Genomic DNA, 27,576 nt, shown 5'->3' with positions numbered 1-27,576 from the left:
TAAATCTTTCCGCAATGTTTCTTCAGGCAATCCATCATAGCATTTATTTTAGTTTTATACTTGATGTTGTAGTCATATCTAGACGGTAGCGAGGCTCCCCTGTGCATCAATAGATACAGACATAAAGGGAAAGGCCAACAGAAGATTTTAAACATTAACTAAACAGTCTTTCCTTGAAAGTCCATTGAAATCTTCTCACTCCAAATAACCATATAACAATTACAGCACGGAAACAGGCCATCTCGACCCCTCTAGTCCGTGCCGAACACATAATCTCCCCTAGTCCCATATACCTGCGCTCAGACCATAACCCTCCATTCCTTTCCCATCCATATAACTATCCAATTTATTTTTAAATGATAAAAACGAACCTGCCTCCACCACCTTTACTGGAAGCTCATTCCACACAGCTACCACTCTCTGAGTAAAGAAGTTCCCCCTCATGTTACCCCTAAACTTCAGTCCCTTAATTCTCAAGTCATGTCCCCTTGTTTGAGTCTTCCCTACTCTCAGTGGGAAAAGCTTTTCCACGTCAACTCTGTCTATCCCTCTCATCATTTTAAAAACCTCTATCAAGTCCCCCCTTAACCTTCTGCGCTCCAAAGAATAAAGCCCTAACTTGTTCAACCTTTCTCTGTAACTTAGTTGCTGAAACCCAGGCAACATTCTAGTAAATCTCCTCTGTACTCTCTCTATTTTGTTGACATCCTTCCTATAATTAGGCGACCAAAATTGTACACCATACTCCAGAATTGGCCTCACCAATGCCTTGTACAATTTTAACATTACATCCCAACTTCTATACTCAATGCTCTGATTTATAAAGGCCAGCACACCAAATACAATCACCAATGGCTCTATCTCAATTGTTTTCACATTTTGTCAGTGTCAAATTATGCAGGCAAATGATGCCCATGTCATCTCTACATGTTGTAACTACTCTTTGATCCAAATTCATAGTTTGAAATTATAACCTAATTTTAGCACATATTTGGACATTTGGACAGGCACATGGTGGAGAAGAGTAACATGACGATTGCCAACTTGACACAAAAGCTATAAATTTGTTTATTTCAGCAGTAAATGCAAAGTTAGCGTTAGTCATCTCAATTCACAAGTTTATCTTAATCACAAGTTCACTTTCGCAAGATATGACTAAAATATTTTTGCTGCGATCAGCAGATGTACATTGCCGAACTAGCTCAACAGTTTGCACACATCTTCATGCACCATGTTAAGGAACTTACTTACTACTTTGTGGAAATATCTGCGTATTACACAATAATTGTTGTGATCTCAGCCCTTGATTGAGGCTTTCTCCTCTTGCGGCAAGTGAAATAAAGCATGCTGCTGATGGTTAACGTAACGAGTCTTTGAGTCTTACTTTGGGTTGAGATTTTGACAATGGATAGGAAAGGTTTAGAGGGTTATGGGGCCAAATGGGGCCAGGTAGGACTAGAGTAGATGGGGCACCTTGGTCGGCATGGGAAAGTTGGGCCAAAGTGCCTGTTTCCATGCTGAATGACTCTAAGACTTTATGATAGCACAGTAGTGCAGCGTTAGAATTGCTGCTTTACAGCGCCACAGACTCAGGCTTGACGCTGACGACCGGTGCTGTGTGAACGTACATTCTCCCCATAACCGCGTGGGTTGTCCCCAGGTGCACCGGGTGCGCCCAAAACCCTTATTTGGACTGTCTCTGAAGTCTGATGGCAGTCTGAAGAAGGGTCTCGACTCAAAACGTCACCTATTCCTTTTCTCCTGAGATGCTGCTTGACCCGCATAGTTACTCCAGCATTTTGTGTCTATTATAGGCAAACTATTGCGGCATAACAGAGGTTCCCTGATTTACGGCCTGTCCTCAGGGACACACATAGAGACGGACATCAAGTGCTCCTCCATCAATTCAGTGAAAGACGCTTTTTTGTCTGCCCAGAGCTTATTGATCTTCCACACTGCGAGATGTCTGCAAAGGAGTGTTGCCACAGCCCCAATCCAGACTACAGGAGAGCATACTGAGGGAAGCATTGAAACTTGGTGCAGCCAACACCAAGGCCCTATGGGGGAGGACCACAGTCTGGAGTCCTTCCGTTGCTGGACATTGAAGGGCTGAGTCTGGTGGGGACATCCCTCAAACAAGGGAAGGGATATCAATTCAGGGGGACCACATGAATGGCAAGGGTGGTCCTAGAGGGAATATACTACTCAAAGGAACACAAAGTCCTGGAGTAAATCAGCGGTCAGGCAGCATCCCTGGGGAACATGGATAGGTGATGTTTCTGGCCAAGACCTTCTTCAAACTGATTGTAGCGGAGGAGAAGAAAGGAGAGAGGCAGGACAAAGCTTGGCAAGTAATAAGATAACATAGGTGCGGGGAGGAGTGTTTTAATAGGCAGATGGTTGGAACAAAATACAGAGGTAAGATGATCTAATATTAACTGTTATAATCCCTCTACTCTTTTAAATCTCTTTTCTACACTGTAAATCTAGCACCATTCATAGTTATTAAGCATATTGTGTACTCGATCCTTTCCTTTGCTCTATTTATTGTACTTTGGCAGCTTACAACCCACCGATATGAATATTGACTTATTTTAACACTTGCATCCCCTCTCTATATCCCTCCCCCACCCTCGCCATCCATCTAGTTTCACTGTCTTCATGCTTAGTTTAACTACTTGTATCCACTCGTTATCACCTTCTCCACAGCAAACAATGGAGCATTGTGGGCTCTACCTATCCTTGATCATCATTGGTGGTTTTGATTTGTCCTTTTCGTACCTATTTTTCTCTTGGTACCTTTGCATATCTCTAGTTTCCCTCTCCCCTGACTCAGTCTGAAGAGGGGTCTCGGCCCAATACGTCACCTATTTCTTTTCTCCAGAGATACTGCCTGGCACGTTGAGTTTCTCCAGCATTTTGTGTCTATCTTTGGTGTAAATCAGCATCTGCAGTTCCTTCCTACACATACTTGGCTTGATTGTACTTATGCATTGTACTATCTGATCTGATTGGATAGCATGCAAAACAAAGCTTTTTACTGTACCTGTGAATGTGACAATAATAACATTAAACCAAAACCAAAATTCATAATATTTAATATACACTAAGAATGTATCAAGAGTTTTTGCACGGTTTTTGTTTTTTTTAATAGTTTTACTACAAATAAAGTTTATTTTTGAAATAAAAAGCTCTTGTTTAAAGCCTGACTTTTTGCACTCTAGGAAGCAAACTACTTTTGTCTCCTGATTACAGAGCGTGTAATGTGCCAGGTTAGCACAGATGAGGCTCAATCAATCAATCAGTTTTATTCGTCACATTGCACATAGAGTGCAAGTGAAATGAATTTGTCAGCAGCGGTACAATAATAAAGAACACACAATACACAATAAAAATTTAACACAAACATCCACCACAGCATTCATCACTGTGGTGGAAGGCACAACATTTGGCCAGTCCTCCTCCATTTCCCCTCGTGGTCGGGACCAGAGTCCAGAGTCAGTCCAGGATCGGCTCTTCCCCACCGGAGACCGCGGCTTTAGGCTGGTGTAGGCCGCAGGCTGGCGGTCGAGATTTAAAGTCCCCGCTGAATCTATTGCAAGCCTTTGGCAGTCAGACACTTTGCACAACCTCCATTACTGGAACCACATCTGCCCTGCAAAAATAATGAACCCAATACAGTCACGATGAATATTATTCAGGTAAACGACTGCCACGATTAAATTCTCCAAAATCAGCAATATGTATCTACCCTGCTGTAACTGACTCCTTCCACCTTCCACCTCCCACGCCGCTGTATGAGGCTGCTCGTTACCTCAATGTCTCATTGTTCCTAAGGTAGGTCTCCAGAAATCCCAAGCCAATGTTTCATGGAAATATTCAATCAACCTGTTTATCTCTGGATTGAGAGAGAGTTTCTTCCAAGCTGTTATCAGGCAACTGAACTGTCCTCTCACCAACTAGAAAGTGTTCCTGACCTCCAATGTGCCTTTCAAACTATCTTTAATCGGATTTTATTGGACTTTATCATGCACTAAATGTTATACCCTTTATCCTGTATTTGTACATTGTGGACAGCTTGATTGTAATCATGTATAGTCTTTTTGCTGACTGGATAGCACACAGCCATAAGCTTTACACTGTACCTGTTACACGTGACAATAATAAACTAACTCAACCCGTGGGTCTGAATTTCAATTTGGAAGTGCATTGTAAGAAACATGAAATTAGGAAGTTTCTTCCACGTAATTTGTTTTGCAGTGGCTATTGTTCATATAATTGAAGCAAAATACTGTGTTCATATGGGTTGTGATATTCCACGGTTTCAGTAGAGAGACTTTAATCTCTGTAATCAACACAGTTTCTTACGTGATCGAGAAACTAACAGAAGAAACAATTGTCTTTTCCACAATGAACAATTTACTCCTGAAACAGTGGAAACTGTTGATTGACTGAGAACAGATGTAAGATAATAGCTTGCATTCTGTGCAGACCATATAATCCTCCAGGCCCAATCTGTTTCTCTGAAAATTTCATGTTATTCTGCTTTTAAAAGCAGCGTGTTTGTTAAAAATACAGATTTGAATCCACGTTATTTTTTCTTGGTGGACAATTTAATTAAATTGCATAATTTTCCTAAACTATTTATATGTCTAAGCGAGTGGATTTATATTGTTTGTGGATTTGATATCATGTAGCTCTAAATAAATTGATTGTACTCCAGTTCTAAGCAGTTTCTTAGGTACATTTATTGCATGTCAACCATAAATTAGGTCAGAAACCGCAACGGCACAGTAGCACAGTGGTAGAGTTGCTGCCATACAGTTGGTTTGATCCTGACTATGGATGCGGTCTGTATTGAGTTTGTACGTTCTCCCCATGACCTGCGTGGGTTTTCTTCAGGTGCTCCGGTTTCCACCCACACTCCAAAGACGTACAGGTTCGTAGGCTAATTGACATGGTGAAATTGTAAAATGTCACTAGTGTGTATACGATAGTGTTAATTTGCGGGGATCACTTGTTGACGCGAACTGGGTGGACCGAAGGACCTCAGCAGCTCAAGCTGCATTTGTAGAGGCAAAGACATGGTCGACATTTCAGAACTGGTGCAGGGTCTTGACCAAATAGGTCAATGTTGTGGGAGAAAGAGTAGTGAGAGCTAATAACTAGTAAATAGGAATGTGGATTGTGCTAATATGGTAACAGGGAAACACAGAAAAAAAAACTAAAAATAGAGTCATGGAATGCAGCAATTTAGACTTGTGGATCATCATTTTATTCTATTTGTTACTTAATTAAGTATTCATGTATGCTCCCTTTCTTTAATCAAGACCTCATTTTATTGTTAATCAAGTGTCTGTGTAATCTTGTCATCTAAGAATTTAAAAACCATATCAAAGTCACACTCACGAAATAAACAATAGACAATAGGTGCAGGAGTAGACCATTCGGCCATTCGAGCCAGCATCGCCATTCAATGTGATCATGGCTGATCATCTCCAATCAGTACCCTGTTCCTGCTTTCTGCCCATATCCCCTGACTCCGCTATCTTTAAGAGCCCTATCTAGCTCTCTCTTGAAAGTATCCAGAGAACCTGCCTCCACCGCCCTCTGAAGCAGACGATTCCACACTCACAATTCTCTGTGTGAGAAAGTGTCTCCTCATCTCCGTTCTAAATGGCTTACCCCTTATTCTTAAACTGTGGCCCCTGGTTCTGAACTCCCCCAACATCGGGAACATGTTTCCTGCCTCCAGCGTGTCCAAACCCTTAATAAACTTATATGTTTCAATAAGATCACCTCTCATCCTTCTAAAGTCCAGAATATATGAGCCCAGCCGCTCCATTCTCTCAGCATATGACACTCCCGCCCAGTGCCGGATTTACGTATAAGCTAAACAAGCTATAGCTTAGGGCCCCCACTTTTTAGGGGGCCCCCCGAAAAAATTGATGGGCCTCGAGGTCTAGGGGGGCCTCCGGCCAAGGCAGAACACCTACCGTTCAACTCTGGCTGGCCCCCCTCTCTATCTCTCTCTCTCCATCTCCCCCCGCTATCCGTGTCTGAGCCGCCGGGCTCCGCTCGCTCCTCATCCGCCGGCACGGCAGGCCGCCTTGCACATGCGCACAACCACGGCCAGCACATCATCGGCCGCCCTGCGCATGCGCACTGCAACGGCAACTGGTCGGCGCTGGGCACTTTCTCCCTCGCTTTGAATTGTGGGAGATTTGGCCGCCATGGCTGTCCGGTCGTTGGGGGCCTCACAAGTGGAACAGCTTAGGGCCTCTCTTCATCTAAATCCGGCACTGCTCCCGCCATCAGCTTTGACGTGTTCTGGTGTGCACCAAATTAAATAAATTGCCCGTTACTATGAACACCAACTACGTGTGGCCTTTCCAATTTGCTCCAACAGTCACCCATCCTTTTGCCTCCACAGACACTGCGTGACCTGCTAAGTTCCTCCAGGAATTTAACTTGTTTCGGGATACAGTGTGGAAACAGGCCTTTTGGCCCACCAGGTCTGCACTGACCAACGATCACACAGACTCTAGTTCTATCCTAGACACTAGGGACAATTTTTACAGAAGCCAATTAACCTACAAACCTGCACATCTATGGAATGTGGGAAGAAACCGGAGAAAACCCACATGGTCACAAGGTAAACTCACAGACTCTGTACCGATAGCACCTGTAGTCAGGATCGAACCCGAGTCTCTGGTGCAATTCTACCGCAGCACTCCATGCCGTTTGAATTGAAGGGCTTTGTCTAAGGGTCAGAGCCCTATATAGTTTAGTTTAGATATATACAGTGTGAAAAAAGGCCCCTTTACCCACTAAGTCCACGCCGACCAGTGATGACCTATACACATGTTCTATCCTACATACCAGGGACAATATGCAGAAGCACAGAAGCCAATTAACCTACAAATCTGCACGTCTTTGGAGTATGGGAGGAAACTGGAGCACCTGGAGAAATCCCATGCAGTCACCTGCCTGACCCGCTGACTTACTCCATTACTTGTTTCTATCCTTAGTTTCATCATAATCATAATCATAATCATAATCATAATTTATTAGCCAAGTATGTTTTGCAACATACGAGGAATTTGATTTGCCATACGGTTATACCAAAAAAGCAACAAGACACATAACTGCATAAAATAACTCCTCCAAATTCCTCACTGTGATGGAAGGAAATAAAGTCTTATCTTCTTTACTCCTTTACTCCAGCAGTGGGGGGAGTCGAACCTTCCGCAGTCAGGGCGATCGAAACTCTCGCAGCCAGCGATCGAAGCTCCTGCGTTGGGGCGATCGAAGCTCCCGTGATCAGGGCGGTCGAAGCTCCTGCGGCCTCGTGCTCCCAAAGTAGGTCCCAAACCAATTGACCGCCAGCTCCATGATGTTAAAGTTCGCAGGCTCCCGCGGTTGGAGCTCCCGAAGTCCGTCCCCATCAAGAGGCCGCCAGTTCCTCAATGTTAGGCCGCAGTGCGACATGGAAAAAATTGCATCTCCATCCAAGAAAGAGATTTTAAAAAGTTTCCCCCAGCCCCCCACCACCCCAACATGATACAAAACTAAAAGTACACTAAAACATACATTTTATAACAAACAAAAAACACCAAAGAAGCAAAAAGACGAGGCAGCCAGCGTCGGCGCCATCTGGTGGTCATGTGCAGATCTTTGTTTCTACAATCTGCTTCTTCTTGCGTTTGAGGCAGCAGAAGTTATGTAATGCTCTCCAGGCGCTGTAGCCAGTTAGGCCTTCCGCATTCAGCTGCAGCAGGGTGATGCCATCCAGTTCGACATCAATAGGTGTCTGCCCTAAAAAGGTTGGCACCAAGCTGCGGCAACCGAGGCTGCATTAGGGCTGCAAGCTACGGCGACTGAGGTTGCGTTATGCTGTCTCTGTTTGTTGTTGTTCGCCTGACTGAGGTCAGTTGACAGGACTCACCACGTGGAGGTCGACAACATGATCCCCGTTTCTACAATGTGAACGGGTGATCAATGGTCGGTGTGGACTTTGTGGGCCAAAGTTCCTGTTTCCATGCTGTATCTCCAAGCTAAAAATCTCACTGCTTGTAGCATGATGCATGCCCTTTTGAACATTGTGTTAATAACATGTATTGAAATTATGATCTTTGGATCCAAATTATGCTGTTTAGCATTCATATTAATGATGCCATGTGGAAAATACAACAAAGTAATGGACATTGGTATTCATATGGATCATGCCAGGAAATGTCCAGTCCAATCTTCCAATGGGCTGGAAAAGGGTGCCAACACTGACAATTGTGTTGATGTTCTGTTTAGTCAGATAGAAATTGACTTTCTCTTGCATCCAATTTTTATGCTCATTTGTCATCAAAGAGGGAGGACAGTGCTTGCCAGCCATGGTTTTAGTATTCAACTAGGCAAAGTGAAGTTGCTCCCCCAATGCACCCGTTCCCTACCCATAGCCCCCACGGGAGGCGTGGTCCTCCAACTCAAGCCGTTCCCAGAATGTAAGATTCCAGCACTCTCCTTGCCTCCCTCAGCAGTGCTCTTTAAAAAAAATTCAAATTGCACTTGCCCTGCGTGTTGCAATAGCAATTCACCCTCCCTCTGCTTGTCTATCCATTGTGACGTCATCAGTTGATGCTGCCATTGTGATGTCATCAGTTGAAGCTGGTCGGTATGAAATTCAAGGTATTTTGATTTTTTTAAACTTTAATCAGTAATAAGTCAAGAAATAAAGCAGAAAATGATCAGTGAAAGTGATCTCTGCCTAGAGAGGGAAAAATGTGAATCAGATATGTAAACATCTTGTGAAAGTTGACATTTTTAGCCTTAATCGTGTATAACGTGTCAAATATAGGATGAAATCTTCATTGAATGATCTTTGCCAGCTGAGCCATTGTGACGTCTCAGTTGAAGCTGGTGGTTTTAATTTCAAAGTCTTTTGACTTTTTTAGGCTTTTAATCAGTAATGATTCAAGAATAAGTCGAGAAATAAAGCATAAAATGTTCAGATAAGGTGTTCCGGCCTCGAAGGGATAAATGTCAATTGGAATATGTAAAAATTTAATCTTTACCTCGTAGTTTTTGCGAAGATGTGAAGCCAACCACATATACACACACACATATACACACGTACAAGATCATACTTTTAATATGTATATGATATAAGTATATGATATGATGGTTCAAAGGTTCCAAGGTCCTTTGTTGTCACATGTAACGGTGCAGTGAAATTCCTTTTTTTGCATATTGTTCAGTAAAAGTATTACTATACATTAGCACAATCACAGTTAAGTACAAGTGTATAGTAAAAATCCACTGAGACAGTATTCACGAATCGTCATGTTTTGGCGCCATTTTTCATAATTCAAGTCAAAGTTGTTATGAATGTAGAGTTCTTTACTTGGCCTTAAAGGTCCATTGTCCTGCTGGCGTTGCATAGTCGGCCTGGCCAAGCAAACCGTTAGTGTCATCCACCGCTTCGTACCGCTGCAGGCCGTGCCTGACCCGCGCGCTTGGCCACTTCGAGCGGCGCCCAGTCCATTCGACCGCCAGGCTGCTCCAGGGACTCAAGTAACCCAATCCATCAGCACCTTGATCCGGACACATTGACCCACAAATCGTCATCCCTTGCTTCACCGGCCTACCGTTCGGTCTTTGCGCCTTCAGTGCGCCTCCCTCTGCCAACATCATAGCACCCAGAATGTTTTTGTGGGCGCTGGAGGTAAGAGCCCAACGCATTTCCTGGCATTGCTGATCCCTGCGTCCACCACTGCCGCCATCTTGATTGCTGAACCACGTTCATAGAGAGGAAAGGTTTTGTGGGGTATGAGCAGGAGGGCTGAGATTCACACTGAAACAGAAGATTCTTCACTTGTCTGTCTTCAGAATCCACAGCACATTATTCATCGGACCATTTCTTGCTCTGCTAAGGGATTGCCATGCTGTGTTTCAGGCAAGTTATCTTATCCTTATCCTTGGGCATGGAAGGAATTGTGAAAATGCAATAAAAAGAGAAAATGCTGTGGATATTGAACAGGTTGGGCAGCACCTATAGACAGAGACTGCTAATGCTTTCGATCAGACCTTTCATCAGAGATGAACATCTGAAGAAGCTGTGACCTGCACCATTAATACAAAATAGATACAAAATGCTGGAGCAAAGCAACGTGTCAGGCAGCATCTCTGGAGAAAAGGAATAGGTGACATTTCGGGTCAAGACGCTTCTTCAGACTTCCTCCTCTCTCTAACAAGTATTCTGCAATACCCTCTCTCGCTGCTTCCTCCTCTCCCGACCTGAACCGTTAACTCTAGTTTCTCTCTTCGTGGGTGCTGCGCTGTGTGACTCAAACTAAGAACTGTAATCTGAATCATTTTTTTGTCAAGAGACTCAAGAATATAATAAACAAGAAAAAAAGTTTTGTGTGTGTGTGTGTATCTATTCACATACTCACGTCTAGTAAATTTGCATTATAAAGTGTAAAGATTGAGTATAGTTCTGTTACAAAGCATGTTTCAATAATGTTTCTGTTCCCATGCTGTACTATGGTGGTGGCACATCAGATAGCGGTGTTTTAGAAGCTTTTTGACAGGCACATGGATGGACAAGGAATGGAGAAATATGGATCAAATGCTGGCAGAGATTAGTTTAACTTGGTGGCATGTACGCCATGGACATTGTGGGCCGAAGAGCCCGTGTTGTACTGTTTTAGGTTCTATATTCTGTGTTCTATGTTCTAAAGAGTTCCTAACCTTACAATTATACCCGTTATTTTCTTCTTTTTTTAAAATTTCCAATTTCCAGCTGAAGCACTTATTTTTGGCTTTTCATCTATTATCTTGCAAGTTTTTAAAAACTATTTTTGCCTCGTGGTTTAGAATTCAGTCCATCTCTCTAAATCTTTATATCTCCGCAGTAACCATGCATTCCCCCTTCCTTTAGACTTAAGACTTTAAAGAGATGCAGCATTGAAACAGGCACTGAGTCCGCACCGACCAGCTATCACCCCATACTTAGGCACTTATCCTATACACTAGGGACAAGTTACAGTTTACAGAAGCCAATTAATGTACTAAAATGTATGCCTTTGGAGTGTGGGAGGAAACCGGAGCACCGGAGAAAACCCACATGGTCAAAGGGAGAACGTACAAACTCCGTACAGACAGCACCAGTAGTCAGGATCAAACCAGGGTCTCTGGCACTGTAAGGCAGCAACTTTACCGCTGCACCACTGTGCCACCCAAAACTCTAACCAATCTCCTGTCAGTGGAATGAGGAGTTAACATTCTGAAAGGTAGGCTGAATATTACCATTAGGAAAAAAACATCTTTGAGGGGACTAGAATCATATCCTAAAACTCCAAGAGACTGAGGATAGTGTTTCTCACTTCCCTCAGTGTTTGTATCCTGAGACAGGAGCAGAGAGACCTAGATGGTTGGTTCAATGTTATCGGTCCATGCAAGGACATTGCAATGGGAGAGAGAAAATCATGATGCATTGAAAATCATAAATATTATAAATGATTTTGAATTGGAAAAAGGCAAGAAATGAGCTCGAAGATTAAAATAATTTCAATGAATTTTGCAGTTAAATTATTCATATTTGTGGACTATTATCTCTCTGACCAATATATTATTCTCAAGCCCTGGCTCACAAGTCCCATCTGTTTGCACCTTGATTGAGTTTGACCTATATGCAAGTTCTCCATGTAAACTATTCTTGGACCACTTTCTTCATCCATCTGATTTCAGTGACCAAGAAGAGGCAAAGAAGGGTCTCGACCCAACATGTCACCTGTTGATTTTCTTCAGAGTTGCTGCCTGACCCGCTGAGTTACTCTAACATTTTGTGTCTATCTTTGGAAGAGACATCTGTTTTTGAATATGTTTATCACACTTGGTGACTATGTTTCCACAGGTCAACAGATAGATGGTTAAAGTGAGGGTAATGTCTGCTACATTTATCCAGTGAAGATGACTCACAGAACAACACTATCCAGAACAAAGTTTATTAAGACTAAGTAAATGTCACAATCAATATAACATAAATATGAGAACTACATGTGGGGACTAGATAGGCTGAATGCACAGAATATTTAACCCAGGGTTGAGGAATCACAAACAAGAGGGCATATGTTTAAGGTGAGAGGGATAAGACTTAATACAAATCTTAATACAAAGTACAACTTCTTCACTCAGAGGGGATGAGTACATTGAATGAGCTGCCAGAGGAGATAGTTGAGGCAGATACAATAAAACCATTTAAAAGACACTTGGACAGGTACACGGATAGGATAGATTTAGAGAGATAAAGGCCAAACGTGGGCAAATGGGACTAGCTTAAATGGGCATATTGTTCGGCATGGACAAGTTGGGCGGAATGGCCTTTCTCCATGCTGTATAATTCTATGACCATGACTCTCCATATCAGATCATATGCAATATAGAACTACTAAAGGCATAGCATTAAATGGTGTAAAACATCATAGATTTATGGTGATGGGGCGAAGTTTAAGGAAGATGTGTGGTTCAAGTTTTTTCCACAGACGGTGGATGGTGGCTAGATCACTTTTTGATTGATTGAATTGAATCCTTTATTTGTCATTCAGACCTTTCGGTCTGAACGAAATGCTGTTGCCTGCAGCCATACATGTAATAATAACAAAACACAATAAACACAAATTAACATCCACCACAGTGAGTTCACCAAACACCTCCTCACTGTGATGGAGGCAAAAGTCTTAGAGTTACTGTCTCTTCCCTCCTCTTCTCTCTCTGCGCCGAGGCGATACCCCACCGGGCGATGGTAAGTCAGTCCGCGGTTCAAGCTCCGCGGCCCGGGGGGTGGTCAAAGCTGCCCGCGCTGTTGCAACGGGTGCTCCGGGAAACAGGCACCAGCCTGTGACCTGCGAGCTCCTGACATTGTCCTCCATTGGCCCGCGGCCGAGCCCCGGATCCAGGTCGCCGCCGCCTCAGCCGCCGTAGCACCGTCTCCGCTCCGCACCGGGCTGCCCCCACGTGAGCGCCTTCCAGCCGGTAGCCGGTCCGCCCGCACGGCAGCGTCTCAGCCCCGCACCAGGCTGCTCACACGGGAGCGCCTTCCAGCCAGTAGCCGTGCCGGCCGCACGGGAGTGTCTCAGCCCCGCGCCGTCCGCCCTCACCGGAGCGCCGAGTCGTGCCACTGCCCGGACGTCGCCACAGCTCGAAGACGGCCAGCCTCGCGTTGGTGAGTCCTGGCTGGCTCTACCTCCGGACCCTCGAGGTCGGTCGCAGGTTGGAGGCCGCCAGCTCCGCCATTAGGCCTCAGCGCAGACGGGGGAAGAGAAGGGGAATACGACAAAAAGTCGCATTCCCCCGAAGGAGAGACAGAAAGCTCTGTTTCACCCTCCCCCCACACACATAACACCACCTAATAACCAAAAAATGTACTAAACTAGACAAAAATAACCAACATAAAAAGTAAAAACAGACAGACTGCAGGCGAGCCGCAGCTGTATCACAGCGCCGCCACTTCCGGAGCCAGGATCACACAGCCAGGAGTGGTTATGGAGGTAGATGTGATAGTGGCATTTAAGAAGATTTTAGATAGGCACACAAATGCACGAGAAATGGAGGGTTATGGGTCAAGATATAGTCTGAAGATTGGTCCCAACCCAAAATGTCACCCATTCTTTTTCTCCAGAGATGCTGCCTGACCCACTGAATTACTCCACAGGTATCATGGGCCGAAGGGCCTGCTCCTGTGTTGTAGTATTCTATATTCAGTTATACACTCAAATGACATCTCCACTTTGCACCTAACACGCCTTTAACTCTTAACTGTAATTATGACTTCTACTCATCCATACTTCTCTCTAACACTGACTCTGAAAGTAATTCACACTAAGGAGCCTGGATCCATCTATACAGGCATTCACCCCTGTCCAGGGTTTCCTTGCAAGATGTATTTTTAACAATCCCAAGCCCTTGATGATTCTGAACATCTCATCATAGTGATCATTCAGAGGACAGTTCCCATGTGTACCAGGGAATAAAGTCTATTCTGCCTAAAATTTGCTCATGTTTGTCCTGAGCATTCCTTATTTTATAATACAAAAATCACTATAATACAAAAATCACTCCAGTGACAAAATGCAAACTATCCATAAATTCCCACCCCTAATTGCACCATTTCCATCCCATTTTCCTAATGCAACTGGACCGGCACAGGGGAGCAGTAGTTGAGCGATCCGGAACCTGGGTGCTGTCTGTGAGGAGTTTGTACATTCTCCCTGTGACTGTGTAGGTTTTCTCTGGGTGCTCCGGTTTTCTCCCACATTCCAAAGTCGTGCGGGTTTGTAGGTAAATTGACTTCTGTAAACTTGTCCCTAGAATGGAGGATACAAAAGTTGGATAACATAGAATTAGTGTAAACAGATGATCGATAGGCTTTGTGAACTCGGAGGGCCAAAAGGATGGCTTCAATGCTGTATCTCTGAAATAAACTGTTCTCGACAGTGTTGATGTTCAACCATTAGCAGAACAAAACATACTTTGATGAGATAAAAAGGCTGAGGCTTTTAGAAGCAAGATAAGTTGGTGAACATGTTTTATTCTGCAGTTCTGCTGTTTACCGGTTTCAAAGGCTGGTGGAGATCGAACAAGCCTCTCTGAGGTCATGATTTTTATATATGTGTTGACCTCTAATTCCTGTTGACAGTCACACCACAGGGGTTCAGAACAGAACACAGAATGTTATATTCCAACTGCATCTTGTTTGTGTTTGTGCCGCTTTATCCAACATTTCCTTTCAGCTTTCAGCCTTCTTGAGAAGTTCACACCAAGCCCCTTGATACTTTATGGCATGTGGCGGTAGAAATATTTGTGATTTTTTTAGTCGATGAAGTTGGCCGCTAAATTAATGTACATATTTCAAGAATTGTTAAAACACTGGACAGGTGCATGGACAGGAAAGGTTTAGAGTGATATGGGTTGAAACCGGGTCGATGGGACTAGTGTAGATGGGGCAGCTTAGTCGGCATGGGCAAGTTCGGCCAAAGGTCCTGTTTCCGTGCTATATGACTCTATGACATTTTGACTCTGAATGTATTCATAATTATATGATGATTACTGCTGGAGAGCAAAAAAATAATAATTTCCTTCAATGTTCCACTGCATTGTTTTGTGTGGTTCCAGGGAAATCATTATACATGTGTACAGCAGATAGTGCAATAGAAAAATATATAAACAGAGTGCAGAATATTGTGTTCCAAGTTACAGTGGCGAGGGGCGGTGGTAGAGTGGTGCAGTGGTATAGTTGCTGCCTTACAACATCAGAGACCCGGGTTCGATCCTGACTACAGGTACTGTCTATGTGGAGTTTGTACATTCTTCCAGTGACCGCATGGGTTTCCTCTGGGTGCTCTTGTTTCCTCCCACAATTTCAAGATGTGCAGGCTTGTCGGTTAATTGGTTTCTGTAAAAAAAATGTTTAATTGTCCCTAGTGTGTAGGATAGAGCTAGTCTACGGGGTGATCGCTGGCCAGCAAGGACTCTGTGGGCTAAAGGGCCTGAACCATTCTGTCAACAAATGGAGAGCAGACCTGAGCAGCTATCAACCTCACTGGAGACCTTCAGACTATCTTTAATCAGACTTTACTAGACTTTATCTTGCACTAAACTTTATTCCCTGTATCATGTAACTCTACACAGTAGATGGCTCGACTGCAATCATTTATTGTCTTTCCGCTGACTGTAAGCATGCAACAAAAGCCTTTCACTGTACCTCAGTACACGTGACAATAAACTAAACTGAACTAACCTAAGCCTGTTTCCCGCTGAATCTCTAAAGTCTTAAGTCTAAAGTTTATAAAGGCCAATCTAAACTATTACATGACTTGGAATAAATACGGTACAAAAAATATTAATAATTATTCACATTAGATTTTTTTAATTTCCATATATTGATTTCCTTGCCTATGAGATGATAAATTAATTTCTCCATGACAATGATTGTATACACAATGGCAGAGTTGCTGCCTCACAGCACCAGAGACCCGGGTTCGACTCTGACTTGGGGTTTGTATATTTTCCCTGTGACCGCCAAGATTTCCTTAGGGTGTTCTGGTATCCTCCCACAATCCAAAGACGTACAAGTTAGTAGGTTAATTGGTAAAATTGCACCTAGTATGCAGGATGTGAAAAAGGGATAATATGGAAGTATGGTATAGGCGATCGATGGTCGGCGGGAAGGGCCTGTTTCAATGTTGTATCTCTAAACAAACCAACCCAAGCAGACCCTTCTTCAGACTCGAGTCTGAAGAAGGGTCTTGACCCGAAACATCACCCATTTCTTCTCTCCAGAGATGCTGCCTGTCCTGCTGAGTTACTCCAGCTTTTTGTGTCTGTCTTCGGTTTAAACCAGCATCTGCAGTTCCTTCTTACACATAAACCAAACATTGCTTTGTCCTATGCCTTTATCTAAATTGTCAAACTTCTTCACTGTGGGAGCAAGCGTATGTAATGGCCAATTTATTTCCCTTTAAGGTGCCTTGAAAGATGGAGATTGTTTTATCTCCATCCCTTTTTATTCATGAATTTCATGCCTTGTAAAAAAAATCCAGCCTGCTTTCTTGAGTGTCAGAATCTTTGTAATGGGGAGCATCCAAATAAATAATCTCTTGTCAACAAATCTAAAACGGCAAACTGCTAATTTATAAAGCAACGAAAAGCTGGGAGATTTGTTTTGATCCAAAGATTGGTCGGACATCACCAGAAACCAAATTGAAAGCAGGATTCATTTTACATTTTAAAAGTGAAGCAAATAAAAAAAACATATTTGAAAGGATGTTGAGGAAAGGAGAGAGGAATGGGATTAACTCTGATGGCACAAGAATGATAATCCGAAGGCCTTATTGTGATAAACAGTTCCTTCTGTTAAATTCTGAGAGTGGGAGAATTTAATTTTCACTGCACGGAACAAGATCCTGATTTCAATTTCCTTGTGAACAGTCTGTGGTTGATTATCATTGTGTGTTATCATACAGCTGGAAGCGTCCAAATATCCACATTAATTCAGCTGTGGCAACTGGGCTTCAAGATCATGTGCAGATACCAGAAGAAATAGGTCATCTGGAGCAAAATATATCAAATCTGTGAATCATTAAGGAAGAACCACTGCCCAACCCTTTTGACCTCCGTAACCACCTTCAGCCATTAAAAGTTTGCTGTGCAAATTATATCATTCTATTAATTCTCCTCTGAACCCAATCAAAGGCATCAGTTTCTTCAAAAACTGCATACGCCAGCTGAGGCTAAACCTAATGAATTACTGTTAAAACACAGAGTATAACATCAGGATGCTTTAACACCAGGATGAACACTCCACCAAGAAAACCAAGCCCAATGCCAAAGTAGTATCTAATCCACCGATACACACATATGTTGTAGGACAATAAGTAACTCCATATTCAGTAAAAAGCTGTCTACATGTTAACAAACACACAAGATGAGTGTTTAACCAAGTAACCTCATCCCAATGCCACATAAGAATCTAAAATGCCTTTACACTATGCAACAACTATGGGGCAACAAAAACTAGGCATGTAGATGCATGAATATTATTAGGGTTATTAAAACAACACCTCCCTGTGGAATCCCATGTTGTGGCGCGCGGTATCGCGTGGCACTCTAGGATTTCGTAGGGTACCAAAATCCTCGCGTGCCACCCGCGTGACATATCGCTTACACACGCTGATGCATTGGTTACGCACGCTGATGTCCCGACGTCGCACGTGTATCGCGTGGTGACATCACCGTGGGTCAACATGTGCGTCACCGTGCCTCCTTAAACATGCGACGCCGCTCGACGCCCATATGCAGTCAGCCCGCCTTTTACGCATCATGTAACCTCGAACCTCGTCCACACAGACCTCTTCCTGGGTTTCTTGCTAGCCTTTCTTGTTGTACTCCTGCCTGGTTGTTCTGTAAGTATGAGGGCTGCTGCTAACAGAAGTCTGTTGTTGCTGTAGCAATAAAATCTGTAGTTCTTCCATGATGGTCATGATTCAGAATAGGGAAGCAGGGTATTCTAATTATGTCACGCGCACCAGACGGCTGTGCTGACGCATGATGACGTGTGATTTGCGCGTGACAGTCGCGCGACCGTCGCGCGTCAGTCACTATCGGCCTGTCGCGTATTTGACGCGCAAATGACGCTCAAGTGGGACAGGCCCTTAAGCAGCTAACTATGCAAATCAGCTAAGTAATTCCTCTCTCATTCCTCCCTCCTTTCCTCTACATCCTTTCAAACAGATTGATTTTAATTTGCTTCACTTTTAAAAGGTAAAATGAAACCTGCTTTAAATTCAGCTTCTGGTCATGTCCTACCAATCTTTGGATCAGAACAAATCTTTCAGATTTTCCTAACCATGTAATTTCTGTGTAACTATCTACTCAGTAAATTAAACTATAGACACTGAAAAAAATGCTAAACGCCCGGGTCCTATCTTACATCCTATCTTACATCCTAACCCTCTATCAAACAATCGTACTAAACAACGTAGGTAGACAAAAATGCTGGAGAAACTCAGCGGGTGAGGCAGCATCCATGGAGCGAAGGAAATAGGAAACGTTTCAGATCGAGATCCTTCTTCAGACCCAACAGTACTAAACAACGTACTATTTATAGATTTTCATAAATCTCCTGGGCTTTAAGGTGAATTCAAAGGTGATGAAGCATACTGATCTCTTTGTAGAAACAAGAAACTGCAGATGCTGTTTTACAAAGAAGGACGCAAAGTGCTGGAGTAACTCAGCAGGTCAGGCAACATCTCTGGAGAATATGGATAGATGACATTTTGGGACACAACATATTTTCAGACTGATTGTAGTAGAAGGGGGAGGGGGGGGGGGGCTGGAAGAGAGGAAGGGCTGGACAAAGCCTGATTGATAATTGTTGAACACAGGTGAGGTGGCGGGGGGGTGGGGGGGGGGGGGTTGATAGGCAGATGGTTGGACAAGGGCCAGAGTTGAAAAAACAGAAGGTGTGACAGAAAAGGATTGAAGAGTTGCGAATTGTGAAGCCAGAGGTGGGAATGTAGGTCGAGGATGATGGGGTGGGGAGAAAAAGGTGGGAGCCCAGGCAGGATACAGTGATGGGGGGGGGGGGGGGTAGGAGTGGAAGGCAGTGGTGTTGTGTGGGAAAAGGGGGCAGGCTTGTTAGTAGTTACCTAAAAATGGAGAATTCAATGTTCATACCATTGGGTTGTAAGCTCCCCGAGCAGTATATGAGGTGCTATTCCAACAGTTTGCATGTGGCCTCACTCTGGCCATGGAGGAGGCTCAGAACAGAAAGGTCAGCATGGGAATGGGAAGGAGAGTTACACTGGCTAGCAATCAGGAGATCCAGAAGGCTTTGGCGGACTGAACACAAGTGTTCCTCAATCTCTATGTTTGTTTAATAGCCTTATACCTTTTTCTGCCCCCTTTATACAGCAACAAATCTCATTGGGTAGAAAGCAACTATTGATGTTGGTTTATACCAAAGATCGTCACAATGTACTGGAGTGGCTCAACGGGTCAGGCAGCATCTCATCGCCCCTGTCACACTTTCAGAAATGTGTTATTTTCACATTTAATCAAGATGGTGAACTTTCATAAGTTCTAGGAGCAGAATTAGGCCTTTTGGCCCAACAAGTCTATTCTGCCATTCAATCATGGCTGACCTACGTTTCCCTCCCAACTCCATTCTCCTGCCATCTCCCCACAACCCCAGACACCCGTACTAATCAAGAACCTGGCAACCTCTGCCTTAAAAATATCCATTGACTTGGCCTCCACAGCCGTCTGTGGCAATTAATTCCACAGATTCACCACCCTCTGACTGAAGAAATTCCTCCTCATCTCCTTGCTTTAAACTGTTCGAGAATGGTAAGTGGATTTAATTAGTTGAGATTTAGCTGCAAATATCTAAGTGCTTTGACTCGATAGTCACCCTGCAACTGGCCATGACAAACAAAGCTCATCAACTGTTGCCGAGTACCAATATCTAATAAAGTTGCTCAATCATATTGCTCCTAAAGGACCGATCAAGGCTGTAGAAAAATTAACTTGAACAATTCATGTCACATTAAACTTGCAATATCCCCTGTTGTTTTGGCATTTCTAAGCTATCTGCTTGTGCTTAAATATTTATGGGTCCAATGCTGATTGAATACGTCAGTGGGGATCATATGACTGAAAAATCCCATTGCTCATTGGCCTGTGCTAACTGCTGTTCATTGATTTTATGTTAGTTCAAGAAAATAGAGATCGGAGAGTAATGCAGTCAGAAACTGACCTGTAAATAAATATTGAATGTATTTGTTTTGCACATTTCTGGGTCATGGTTATTTTCTCATTATCCCCAGATTTTATATGCTTACCTTCACTTTATCTATAGCCATTTTCTCTGGACCCTTCAAAAGACACAAAATGCTGGAGTAACACAGTGCTTCAGCAGGCATTCCTGAAAAACATAGATAGGCCACATTTTGGGACGTGATTCTTTAAGGATCCAGACTGGAAATATCAGCTATCCATGTTTTCCATGGCCTGACCCGTTGAGTTACTCCAGCATTTTGTGTCTTTTCTTGGTAAACTGGCACCTGCAGTTCCTCATTTCTACATTCTATGGACTCGTTTTTTGTTTAGTTGAAGCCCCTTCCCACAATATTTTGCTTTGCCCATCTGCCTTGTCTTGCATCCTATTGTGTTCCCACCTGTAAATGTATTTCCCAAGTTTCCCCTCTTGAAAATGATTGAAAGATACAGACCTTTCAGTCCATGTACATTTTGGAGGTCTCAAGAACGACAACGGAAGTTTTAAACAAACTTTTATTCGAAAATTCACTTTTCAGTAAACAGGTTTTCTAGACACGTCTGGCCACATCGGTGGTCAGTGCTGAACTGGCGCGCGAAAACAAAACCGCGCGAAAACAAGCAGCCCCTCCCGAGTCATGTGACCGCGGCTTCCGAACGCCGGGTTCGATACATGCGTGCGCCAGTTGGCGCCGCTACAACATCATCGATTACCCGTTCACACTAATTCTATATTATCCCACTTTCACATCCACTACCTATGCACCAGAGACAATTTACTCACACGACTTTGGGATAAGGGTGAAAACCAAAGGTCTTGGAGGAAACCCAAGCAGTCACAGTGAGAACTTGCAAACTCCACACAGACAGCACCAAAGTTAGGATCAAATCCATATCTCTGGCACTGTGAGGCATCCACCATCTACTACATTGTGATGCCCCTTATAGATTTACCTTCAATCTATTTCAGATCTGATAAAAAGACACCAGCCTGAAATGTTACCGCTGCTTTTCTTTCCAACTATGTTTCCTGACATGCAGAATATTTCCAGAATTTTAAGATGCCATTCTCGAACATGCCCCATTTTATTTTTACTTAGTCAATGTATCAGCAAGATAATGTAAGATGTGTCCTTAGTTTTCTGTATCTCTGAAAACACCTGTGCGCGGACATGACGTCGAAGGATGAGATGCCAAAGCTAAGAAGCTGAAGCCAAGATGCCGAACATACATTGTGCCGAAAAGCCAGGATACCAAACGGACACGACGCCAAAAGGACACAAAGCCGAATGGACATGACGTCGATAAGCCGCCAAACTGACATGACATCGAAAAGCCATGACGCCGAATGGACATGATGCCGAACGGACATGACATCTCCGGGGATGGGATTGGTCCAACACGTTGTCAATCATCAACAAAGGTCAGCGATTGGTCCAGACCCCCGCGTCTATCATATCACTGGCTCGGGGGAGACGGGAGGGGGCAAGCTTGAGCTGGCATTTGTAAAATGGTGGTAGTGACTACAAGCTGCTGCGATTGCCACAGAGGCAGTGATGTGCATAACTGGCCGGGGGGAGATTGGAGGGTGTGGGTATGGGTGGGGAGGGGGGGGGGGGGGGGGGTGCTTGAGCTTGTGTTTGCAAAATGGTGGGAGTTTGTCCAAGCTGTTGCGTTTGATGTGATGGACACGGAGGTCTGGACCGATCTCTGACCTTTGTCGATGACTGATAAGGTGTCAGACCAATCCCGTCCCCGGGGATGTCATGTACCTTGTTAAAATGTAACAAGGTACAACAATTCTTGCAGCAAATATAGATTTTTTAAAAAGTGTTTCATAGCTATTTATCATTTCAGTTTCATGTCCATTTGGCATCATACATTTTCGACTTCATGCCCGTTCGACATAATTTCCTATCGACGTCGTGTCCTTTCGGCGTTGTGTCTATTCGGCATCTCGGCTTTTCGACGTGATGTCCGTGTAGCATCTTTGCTTCGACTTCTTGGCTTTGGCTCCTCGTCCTTCGGCGTCCTGTCCGGATACTGAAAACACCATCATACAGTTGCATTTATTTTGAGTAGGAAGGAACTGCAGTTGCTAGTTTACACAGATGATAGACACAAAATGGTGGACTAACTCAACAGGTCAGGCAGCATCTCTGGAGAAAAGGAATAGGTGACGTTTTGGGTCGAGACCCTTCTTCAGGTACTGGAGAGCAGGAGGGATCACAGAGGGGGAGCAGTGAGAGAGGGTGTTGCAGAACTCCCATCAGAGAGAGGAGAAAAACGTCTTCAAAGTAGGCATACCTTGAGGAGATTTTACAGTGGAGCAGCCAAAATGTGTAGGAAGGAACTGCAGATGCTGGTTTACAACAAAGATCAACACAACGTGTCGGAGTAACTCAGCGGGTCAGGCAGCATCTGTGGAGAAATGGAATAGGTGAGGTTTCAGGTCGAGACCCTTCTTCAGACACTTCAGTCTCGACCCAAAACATTTGCCTATTCCTTTTCTACAGAGATGCTGCCTGACCTGCTGAGTTACTCCAACATTTTGTGTCTATCTTACATTTATTACGCTGTTTTAATGATATGGCCATGCACAAGAATCATTTCCTGTGCAAAAGAATCACAAAAGCAGTTACAAGAATGAATTGCTCCTTTAGTTCTGCAGTGAAGTAAAAGTCTAGATGATGAACTCAACCCGTCAAACTTTAACACCAGCATGGAGAGTTATAATAAGTTAATCAAACTGGAAAAATTCTAATTATGTGTGATGTTATGTCTGATTCTGGCATGCTGTGTAGTGATTAAGCCCTTTCCCTTTGGCTCAATAAAGCCTGTTCCCTCCATCTAATTATGTTGAACATTCTCTCCAAACTTCGTCATGAAAAATGGGCCCAAAGTTTCGAGTTAATCAGCATGGAGCTCAGAGAGTTGGAGTTCAAAATTAACAAGCCTCAAAGGAGAAGGGAGAGAAGAAACTCCCCCATCCCGAGATGTATGTGCATGGCATAGACGTGCAGTTAAAGCAAATTATGAGATAGTAAACTCCAAGAGAAGCATTCTTAAATAAAATGCTGAAGTGTACTATAACGCATTGCTAAAGTTGGGACTATTTGCCGTGCCACTGCGATCTTTCAACATTGTGCTCCCACAGTCATAGGGATATTTTCCCACAGAGTTAATAAAATGAAAAGTGTTTTATTGTCATATGCCCCCTAAACTGAACAATGAAATTATGATGCAGTAGCACAATGGATATGTAAACATAGTATCTGTAAACATCATAACAAAACAGCAGCCCCTTCTTCATATATATGTGTATATCTATCTATATAGATATATATATATCTATATAATTAAAAGCCTAAACTTGACCACTTCCCGTTTGCACTGTATATTGATTTTAGAAAAAAACGCTACCACTTATGACTGTGATTTTTGGCCATCTTACTCAGAGTCCCCCATCAGCTGTCAGGGCCAGAGGATTTTTCCCATCGATAAAAAAAAAAAGACTTATTAATGTTGAAATTTTTTTGAGATTCTCTCTCCTGTCAATCATGCCATGAAGGCCACGCCCCTTCTGGCGGGAGGGGGGAGGGACTATAAAACCGGGAAGTGTGGACGTGCCTCAGTCCCTGCAAGATGGGGGAGTGAGAGGTCACAACTCTCAATCTGAGCTGTGAATAACACTGAACACTGAACACATGTCTACTAAACTGTGAGTGTGGTTTTACTAACCTGTAAGTGCCCTTAATGTGGTTTGAAAATGAAGTTAGAAAATGAAAATGTGGTTTGAAAATGAAGTTTGAAAATGAAAATGTGGTTAGTTTGCAAATGTGGTTTGAAAAAGAAAATGTGGTTGGTTTGAAAATGTGATTGGTTTGAAAATGAAAATGTTGTTGGTTTGAAAATAAAAATGTGGTTGGTTTGAAAATGTCATTGGTTTGAAAATGTGGTTTGAAAATGAAAATGTGGTTTGAAAATGAAAATGTGGTTTCAAAAGTAAAATGAAGTTTGAAAATGAAAATGTGGTTTAAAAATGAAGTTTGAAAATGAAAATGTGGTTTCAAAATGAAGTTTGAAAATGAAAATGTGGTTTGAAAAAGAAGTTTCAAAATAAAAATGTGGGTGGTTTGAAACTGGTTGGTTTGAAACTGAGGTTGGTTTGAAAATGTGGTTGGTTTGAAAATGTGGTTGGTTTGAAAATGTGGTTGGTTTGAAAATGTGGTTGGTTTGAAAATGTGGTTTGAAAATGAAAATGTGGTTTGAAAATCTATATAATTAAAAGTATAATCTTGACCACTTCCTGTTTGCACTGTATATTGATTTTAGAAAAACGAGTTTAGTGGCCTTGCACCATGCTTGAAATGGTATGAAACTGCACTTGAATTTGGTGGCCTTGCACCCTGCTTGAAGTGGTAGGAAACTGCACGAATTTGGTGGCCTTGCACCCTGCTTGAAATGGTAGGAAACTGCACTTGAATTTGGTGGACTTGTACCCTGCTTGAAGTGATAGTAAACTGCACTTTGGTGGCCTTGCACCCTGCTTGAAGTGGTTGGAAAATGCACTTAAATTTGGCGGCCTTGAACCCTGCTTGAAGTGGTAGGAAACCAAGCACATTTTCAAACCAACCACATTTTCATTTTCAAACCAACCACATTTTCAAACCAACCACACTTTCAAACCAACCACATTTTCAAACCAACCACATTTTCAAACTAACCACAGTTTCAAACCAACCAGTTTCAAACCAACCACATTTTCATTTTCAAACCAACCACATTTTCAAACCAACCACATTTTCATTTTCAAACCACATTTTCAAACCAACCACATTTTCAAACCAACCACATTTTCAAACCAACCACATTTTCATTTTCAAACCAATCACATTTTCATTTTCCAACCAACCACATTTTCAAACCCACATTTTCAAACAAACCCCATTTTCATTTTCAAACAACCACTTTTTCATTTTCAAACCAACCACATGTTCAAACCAATCACATTTTCATTTTCAAACCCTCCACATTTTCATTTTCAACCAACCACATTTTCAAATCAACCGCTTTTCAAATCAACCACATTTTCATTTTCAAACCAACCACATTTTCAAACCAACCACATTTTCATTTTCAAACCAATCACATTTTCATTTTCAAACCAACCACATTTTCAAACCCACATTTTCAAACAAACCCCATTTTCATTTTCAAACAACCACTTTTTCATTTTCAAACCAACCACATGTTCAAACCAATCACATTTTCATTTTCAAACCAACCACATTTTCATTTTCAACCAACCACATTTTCAAATCAACCACATTTTCATTTTCAGACCACATTTTCAAACCAACCACATTTTCAAACCAACCACATTTTCAAACCAACCACATTTTCATTTTCAAACCAATCACATTTTCATTTTCAAACCAACCACATTTTCAAACCAACCACATTTTCAAACCAACCACATTTTCAAACCAACCACATTTTCAAACCCACATTTTCAAACAAATCCCATTTTCATTTTCAAACAACCACTTTTTCATTTTCAAACCAACCACATGTTCAAACCAATCACATTTTCATTTTCAAACCAACCACATTTTCATTTTCAACCAACCACATTTTCAAATCAACCACATTTTCAAATCAACCACATTTTCATTTTCAAACTACATTTTCAAACCAACCACATTTTCAAACCAACTACATTTTCAAACCAACCACATTTTCAAACCAACCACATTTTCATTTTCATTTTCAAACTTTTTCAATCCACACCATTTTATATGTATGACATTATGTATGACATTATATATGACATTAATAGTGTTGACATTAATTAAAAAGTCTATGCAGCACGGAGCTTAGTTGGATGTCGTAGTGGTTAATAGCCTGATGGTTGTAGGGAAGAAACTGCTCCTGGACCTGGATGTTACAGTTTTCAGCCTCCTACATCTTCTTCCCGATGGCAGGAGTGAACATAGAGTGTGGCAAAGGGTGATGTTGGTATCTGATGATATTGGCTGCCTTTTTGAGGCAGCGACTCATATAGATCCTTTTGATGGTGGGGAGGTCAGTACCCGTGATGGACTGGGCAACGTTCACCACTTTTGTCAATCTTCTTGATTTCTGGGCGTTCGAGTTGCCGAACCAGGCTGTGATGCAACCAGTGAATATGCTCTCTTCTGTACACCTGCAGACATTCAAGAGAGTATTTGTTGACATACCAAGTCTCCTCAATCATCTAAGGAAGTAGAGGCATTGTTGGGCTTTCATTATGATTGCATCAATGTGCTGGGTCCAGAACAGATCTTTAGAGTGATGCACACCAAGGAATTTAACGTTTTTGACTCTATCCACCACCATCCCGTCGATGAAGGTAGGTTTGTGGATCTTCAAGCTTCCTCTTCCAAAATCAGCAATATGTTCCTTGGAATCCCTCAAACTCTCTACAACTGGTGTGGAGATGGGATCAGTGGAAGTATTTAAAGAGCAGGCGGATATATTTTTGAAAGTTTGGCGAATTCAGGTTCTGTGCATGTGGCTCAGAAGAGAAGTTGAGCCTTGGGGGAGATCCAGCCACGATCATACTGAATGCAGGGCAGGCTTGATGGGCCTTCTCTTGGTCCTATAGTCTTGTGTACTTCTTATACATCGAACATACTAATTCCTAAGCCCTACAATTTCTTCACAGAATCTCTTTGCTGGTGTACCACTCACTATCCTTTTGAGGTACCACTTCAATCTTCCTCTAAAAACAAACCTTTGTTTACCTGTTTAACTACCTCTCAGTATCACAAAATGGCTGACTATGCTCCATTGAATTTGCTTGATTGCGCATGTTACAGGACACCACTGTGGTGTAGCTTTTAGAATTGCTCCCTCACAGAACCAGAGGTATGGGTGTAATCCCAAACTCATAATTGCTGTGTGTGGTGTTTACACATTTTCCCTGTGACTGCAAATATTTCATATGAGTGCTCCCGTTTCCTCCCACATCCTAAAGTCATGTGTATTGACAGGTTGATGGGCCACTGTAAATTGCTCCTCGTGTGTAGGTGACTGGTCGTATCTGCTGAGTGTTAATGAGAATTTAAGAAGAAATAAATGAAATTGATTAGTACCAATGGGCATGTGATGGTTGGCAAAGACTTGATGGCAAAGACCTGTTGCCATGCCATATCTATCTGACACTCAAAGCACTTATTTTCATATTGTTATTGGCTCTGC

The 27,576-nt window shown here is 42.8% G+C and overlaps 1 long non-coding RNA gene across 1 annotated transcript; it reads right to left on the bottom strand.

Annotated features, from left to right (window-relative positions):
• Positions 1-11,178: 11,178 nt before the first annotated feature.
• Positions 11,179-26,735, bottom strand: LOC116978794. Its single transcript, XR_004413556.1, has 3 exons — positions 26,689-26,735; positions 15,785-15,788; positions 11,179-11,189 (listed from the first exon to the last, which is right to left on the bottom strand). It is a non-coding gene; the product is annotated as an uncharacterized LOC116978794 (long non-coding RNA).
• Between the last annotated feature and the right edge of the window lie 841 nt (positions 26,736-27,576).

Source organism: Amblyraja radiata, chromosome 11, assembly GCF_010909765.2.
Source record: "Amblyraja radiata isolate CabotCenter1 chromosome 11, sAmbRad1.1.pri, whole genome shotgun sequence".
Lineage (NCBI taxonomy): Eukaryota > Metazoa > Chordata > Chondrichthyes > Rajiformes > Rajidae > Amblyraja > Amblyraja radiata.
This window is presented reverse-complemented; position numbering and strand designations above follow the sequence as displayed.